Source organism: Mus pahari, chromosome 1, assembly GCF_900095145.1.
Source record: "Mus pahari chromosome 1, PAHARI_EIJ_v1.1, whole genome shotgun sequence".
Lineage (NCBI taxonomy): Eukaryota > Metazoa > Chordata > Mammalia > Rodentia > Muridae > Mus > Mus pahari.
The window spans coordinates 125,845,051-125,852,432 of NC_034590.1; the positions used below are offsets into that span (position 1 = coordinate 125,845,051).

General features: G+C 34.9%; 1 pseudogene; it reads right to left on the reverse strand.

The window, feature by feature from the left end:
• Window positions 1-1,111: 1,111 nt before the first annotated feature.
• Window positions 1,112-2,048, reverse strand: LOC110334034 (annotated as a pseudogene).
• Window positions 2,049-7,382: the final 5,334 nt, after the last annotated feature.

Sequence of the window (7,382 nt, forward strand, 5' to 3'; positions counted from 1 at the left end):
AAGAAATTTCTTACCATCATTCTCAATTATTATACTATATTTGAATTGGGAATTGCTGTATTTATTTTGCTCCTAAGGAAATAAAATATTTACCCAAATTCTAACACTGAATTAGAGGTAAAATAGGATTTATATTCAAACCACTCCGTGAATTATCTGTCACTGTGTATTTTGAGTACTTGGAATCAGAAGGAAATGTGTTCTTGATTACTAAGTGGAAATTACATATATGGCAACATCTTCTCATCTTCCTTTGAACTTGCCTTGAAATGAAAATAGAACTATATGTTTGACAAAAACAATCATTTTAAATACAGTTGTTAAGATTTCACCTGACTTTTGACATGAAAATGAAGAGAACAAAGAATATCCTATAAAATTTTACAGACGTGTGCAGGAGTTGATATAGTCACAGGTCTTCAAGTCTACTGCAAAGGCTGGCTGTGTCTGTACTCGCTCACACTGCTAACCCTAAAAGAGCATACTTGAATGAGAGTTTTCCATGAAGTAAGAGATATGATAAGGAGGAGTGGCAATCCACTGCCCCTCTGAAGCCAGAATTGGCCATTGTAGATAATTTCTCACAGGTAAGATGCCCATGTCCATTACAGAGACATCAACATATGAATAAAGAAAGCAGAAATAAGTGAGTTAACAAGACAGTTTGTAAAGTCTTTCAATCAGGCCTCAGCATTAAGAAAGACAATACAATAACAAAGAAGGAAGACTTATTATGTCCTTTATATATGAAAAAGAAACAAAAGATTCAAATTAACTCAATTCACAGAAGTCCTAAAATTTAATATTTGACACTTGAAATACAGTAATATATGTAGCAACAAAGACAAGATGGAAATTGTACCAGAAATTAGAAGATCCCTTAAACCTCCTCTATGTGATGGTATTAAAGAGCTCTAAGAAACAAAGACAGAAAAAAATGTACTTCAGTTGCTGAGTACATAATTTATAACTCTTCTTTCCTGGAGCAACTTGACAGCATTCTCTCTGTTCATGGGTAACTCATAAATATATTACTGCTATCAATCCAAATATGAAAGATATGCATACAAAACTGATAATGGAGAGGTCATCTCACTCAATTTTATATACTCTATGACACCTGTAGCCTGCTAGTAAGCTTTCTGAAAGCTGCTTTGACATCTTTATTTCTCAAGCTGTAGATAAGAGGGTTCAACATAGGGATAATCACAGTATAGAAGACAGAAACGATTTTATCTTCCTCTGGTGATTTCCCTGAACCACTTCTTATATACATGAAGGTGAGGGTCCCAAAAAAAAAGAGCCACAGCAGTGAGGTGGGAGACACATGTGGAGAAAGTTTTACTTCTGCCACCTGAAGACTTTATCCTCATGACTGTTTTGATGATAAGCAGGTAGGAAGTGAGTATGATTAAAGCATTCACCAAGATGACAAAGTTCCCAAACAAAACAATTATAATCTCAGCATTTGTTGTGTCACTGCAGGCCAGCTTCAGCAGGGGTGGAAGGTCACAAAAGAAGAAGTTGATCTTATTATCTTTACAGAAGGAGAGAGAGAAGGTACATGTGGTTCTTTGAATGGACCCAGATAATCCACATACATAGGCTCCCAGTACCAAACTCCAGCATTTTCTAGGACTCATGGCCACAGTGTAGAGTAGAGGATTGCTAATAGCAACATAGCGATCATAGGACATCACTGCCAACAGGAAACATTCTGTACTTGCACAGAAGGTGAAAAAAAAGAACTGGGCAGCACAATGATTATAAGAGATGACTGTTTTACCTATGGCCAGCATGGCCAGGATCTGAGGGGTGATGACACTGGTGTAGCAGGCATCCATTACAGAGAGATGACTCAGGAAGAAATACATTGGGGTTCGAAGCTGGACATCCATCTGGATAAGAATGACCATGCCCAAGTTCCCCAAGATGGTGACCAGATAGAAGCAGAGAAATACCAGGAAAAGAGGAACCTCCCACTCTGGATGGTCAGTAAAGCCCATAAGAATGAATTCAGTTACTGTTGTGAGGTTGTTATTGTCCATATTCAGTGTGGACTATTTACTCATTAGAAGATAAGAATGTAATGTAAAGATTCTAATACTGAAGATCACTCTTTTTTCTCTGTAGTAGATGTTAAGTTTCTTTTTTCAGGAATTTCTTAATCTGATTGATTTTCTTTAGACATTTTTGACTTGCATGAGGTGACTTTTCAGTTACTACTTCTGATTCAAATTAGTTCTCATATACATTTGGAAATTTCTGTGAGGACAAGAAAGCTAATCCTCAGGTTTGGGGAAAAATGAAGATGCCACATTCCAATACAATTGCAGGCAGGAATCTCTTTTGCTGCATACCAATATGGGATTAGCCATCGTCTATATGTGCTTCCCCATATTTAGTCATGAGCTTCATCATCATTAGTGAGTCCCACCTGTTCATTCTTTCCTTGATGCTGAATCCTGTATTTCTTTCACTTCCGTACACCAACCGTAACTTTTGCCCTTATACTCAAACCAATTTAACCTACTCTTCCCTTTAAAAAATAGAGAATTGATCTGCCTGTAATTTTGTGCTGAATAATTCCTTATTATATGCATTCATATATTCTTCTCGCTATTATACCACCTTCAACTGTTGGTATAATACTAAAAGCAACTTTTTCAACTTTAGTTTTTACCACTCTACTTCAAAGACCATAATATTTAAGATACTATGGGACAATATTTTTTTAGTATATAGCATCCAATTTAAACACTAAACTTATACTCTTCCTATATTTTAGTTCTGTTCCTTGGCTGATATTATCTATTCCTATTGTGCTTCTATTATTTGTGTACCCATTTATTTTTATTGTTAATTCTTCTATTATTATTGTGAAAATTTTATACATGTAGATAATTGTTCTTTGATGTTATACCATCCAATAGCCTTCCCTGTCCTGTTCCAGCTGTTACTCTCCCTTCCTCTGATAGTACTCTCTTTGAATAAGGCCTCAAATACCAGAGAAATCTCTCATCCATCCAGACACCATTGTCTTGCCTTATAATCCTGTATGTGTGTATATGTATATACATATATGTATGTATTTACATATACATATACATATACATATACATATACATATACATATACATATACATATACATATACATATACATATACATATACATATACATATACATATAGTGTGTGTATGCATACATATATACTATATACATAAATTATATATAATATATAGAGGATACATTAAACCATGCAATTGTATATAACACATATTATATATTAGCACATATAATATCTGTGTTTATATATAATATGAATGTTTAAATATACATTCATATGCCATAATTTTATATCCATTTTATGAAAATAAATGTCTATATCATTGGGGTTTTGTCAATGCTAAGTAATTTAATACTAAAGGAGAGTAGATCATTGCTCAGTGTAAAGAAAGAGCTAAATAATGTTGACCAATATAATTTTTTTCATTGTATTCATCAACTTAAATAGTATCTACTGACTTCTAGCTCTGAAAATAATATACTCATTTACATAAATTTGTACTATATTTCTCATAATATATCTTTAAATAAGACATATTTTATACTTATATACTTATATATACAATTTTATTTCAATATTTAATAAAAATTTGTACTCACTAAATGAGTTAAATATTCTTCTCCAATTGTTTCTTACTTTCTATTCCATTTTAACAGCTTTCATTCTTTTACACATTCAGGTAAAAGTACTTGCTAGTTTACAAAAATACTCTATGTTTTGTCTGAGTTGGTTATTTTGTCTATAAGTGACTGATATTTCTTTATTATTCTTGCAGATTTGCCATACATTAAAATGATCATCATGTAATTGTGGCCATAAAGGAAGATCTACTAGACTTCTGTTACTCCTGGAGAAAATTTTCAAACTTAATGAGTATGAGTACTTCTTTACTGTACTGTATGAATGACTTTAAAATTACATTTAATTTTCTGTACATTGAGTCATGGCAATATTTGTAATTAATAAATTAGCTTGTTTCCACATAACATAGATCTGATTCATGTCACAACATATGTTCATTGGTGACCATTCTATGAGTACACTCTGGGTTTTAATAAAAGCACCTACAAGTTCACCTTCACTGGATCTTTACAGAAAATTTTAAAGACATTGGTACTATTCTAGATCCTTCTGTTTTGAGTATTTTATAGATAACTAACAACTGCAAAGGTAACATCAATCTCAGTTACGGACATAATATTGATTCCAGACAAAAAATGTCTTCTGAACTAACTTGAGACAAAGCAAGAGAGACTTGATCTTATTGACCTCTACAGGTCCTCTTTAACTGTTTACCAAAGTATCCTGACGGGGCAGTATCAGCCACTTCAGATTGGAATTTGCTAACTCAAAGTCCTTGAATTTATGATCAAATCCATGACTAGCAAAATTAGGTCATTTAGACAATCTTTTCAAGCCAGAATTTTATTTGTTATAACACTATGAAATTTTTGTATCACTATATTTTCCCATGTGTTTATATTCATAGTAAGGAAATTTTTCCCTGTGCTTAAATAAAAGGTTTTCATTTTCAAACACTGAAAGAACTTGTTTAATTTTCAATATTATTCTTTTCATCTCATTCTTAAACTGTGTAAGTACATTTTCTGTCTCATGACTGGTTTGTGGAATCATTGTGATAGATTTACTGTTCCAAGCGCCTGAGTAATATGCTGAGTGGAGATACAGCCACAGTAAGCGCTCTCTCTCTCTCTCTCTCTCTCTCTCTCTCTCTCTCTCTCTCTCTCTCTCTCTNTCACACACATACGCACACACACACATACGTGTGCGCACGCACACACACACACACACACACACACACACACACACACAAACACAGAGAGAATTAATGAACATTTAAAGAAAGCCTAGAACACAGCGGGATGACAATTTTGCTTGTGAGTCTGCTTTTATTATAACACAGAGCAGAAAAGACAAGGTCTCCGGGACATCCCCAGGAAAGAAAGAAATGTCTCAGCCAAGAATAACGCTGCAGAGAAGAGTGGTCCCAAATTTTGTACTTTATGTTACAACTTTATCTCAAACTCTTTCTTCTTCTTCTTTCAAAGGATGAGCATCATTGATGACAATAAAGCTCAACAATGCTAAATCCCTCATTTCTTGAGTCAGTGTCTCAAAACTTCCACATATGTATTGTGCTCTTACTTTGCTTCAAGCACTTTCAACTGGATAATAACATTATGAGGTAGCATCAGTCAGTCTTATTTTAGATATGAAAAACTGAGCTTTGGATACTTAATTATTTTTCTAGATATAGAACACCTAAAAAGCAAAACTGATTAGATTTTACCTTGGTTCTCAGGCTCAAATTGAGCTCATTCAAGCAATATTGCTTTTCCAAACACAGGTGATATTTTGGTAAACACCTATTCTGGACCAATTACAGTGTAGCACATTCTGCATTATCTTACATATATGATCCTGTGAAAAATTGTTTTGTTTTGGAGAAGACTCAGATTCTTTATAGTTAAATAAGTTATCCATGTTTAGTCAGTGAAATGATCTGCAGCATCACAAATCTACCTTAGTTCAAAAATCAGAGCTCAAATGCATGTGGTTGGTTCCCCCTAGTGGATGAGTGCAGCATACAACAATTTACAAGGCAATCCTGTAAACAAATCTGTAGTATAAAACCAATCTAATTAACTTGAAATTAAAAAAAAAAAAAAAAAAAAAAAAAGGTGACTTACCTTACCTATTAGACTCCTAGGATGAAGAATGTTCCATGGAGTGACTGTTTCCAATGGTCAAGGCAAAATTTTCACCCAGCTCACCTTTTCTAGTTTGTGTATCCCTTATTTTAGAGCCAGTATCTTTCCAGGATTTCAAGTAATTATGCCATAATTACTTGGTAGAATAATCTGGTTGATTTACAGATTTTGAATTCAGAATGAATAAATGTTATTAAAGCACTTTATACAAAGCATCTAAGATCACTGACATAGTTCAGTGTAAGTTATGGATTTTTATGTTTTCAGACAAAGCAAGTGGATGGTATGAAAAAATGCTTAGGGAATTGGTTGTGTGAGAGTAACAAAGTAGAAAGAGTTCATATGGTTACAGATCAGCTCCAGAGACAGCCTTTGGGGCTGCTGGGGAAAACCAATCCCTGGAGAGAGAATGCACCTTGGAAATCACTACTGTCTCATCCTCTCTACTCAGCTTTGACTGTATAAACAAACCTTTTGGGATTACAGGGAAACTCCTAAGCATTCTTCATCATATAGCTTGATAGCTACACCTTTAGGAAACTTTTTGGTGTGACTTATGTTCTGCCCAACTTGTTATAGAAGTGTGGTGTTGTTTCTGGAGCTTGGAGCTGAGGACTTTTCATGTGTCTGCACAGCATTCATCCTCAGTCTTGCTGCAAAGTCACACTTCTGGGATTCATCTGCTGCACATTTGTTGAGGAGATGTGACTACTGAACTAGGAGAGACTGAGTGTGGAATAGTCTAAACATATTTCATGTGGTTCTCTGAGTAGCATATTTGCTCTCTTGGCTTAAAGGGGATACATTTCCAGGGTGTCTGTAGTCAGCTTTCTCTGTTCCCTTTCCTGACTTTTCATTGTCTCTGAAACCCAGAAACTTTGTTTGAACCAGTCAATTTACTCTGGGTGTCAAAGAACAGAGGCAGCCAAATAAATATTGTAACTCCTGATAGTCAACATGGGTAATTACACCTATCAGTGGATTTTTTTTGACAATACTTGTTGTGATTTTCTGAATTTAAGCATTGAAATGACTCAATAGTGAGAGTTTGTCCATTTCTTAGAGAAGTATACAAAGTACAGTGTGAATTTGGGACTGAGTAGAGGAAAATAGGAGGGAAAACACATGGTAATAAGGCTATTATGTTCACTTCCACAGGGTAGGGAGGGATGGTTACAGAAGTAATTAGATAGTATCTTCTACCTTACCTATTCTTTTTGAAAGATTGGAATAGCTGTAGCACTTTGGTATATAGTTTAATTATGGTTCTTGTTATTAAAATTAACATTACGCTATAAGTTCTGTTTGGAGTTTAAGGAAGAGCAATTACATTTTACATTAGCTTCCTTTTAAAAATACTTGGAATAACCAGTTGCAGTTCGACACCCTCAGCCCCCTGGTATTCAGACACATCCAACTTCACTGAGACCTTAAACCCTGCCCGAAGTCCCAGCTTACTGGGGAAGCAGATACACTGCCCAGCCTGATAGCAAGGTAGATACCAGGGCACCTTTCAGCGCCCACCTGTGCTGACTTGGAGCAGAGACCCGATGCTGAGCCTGATCCCTCACAGCACACGTC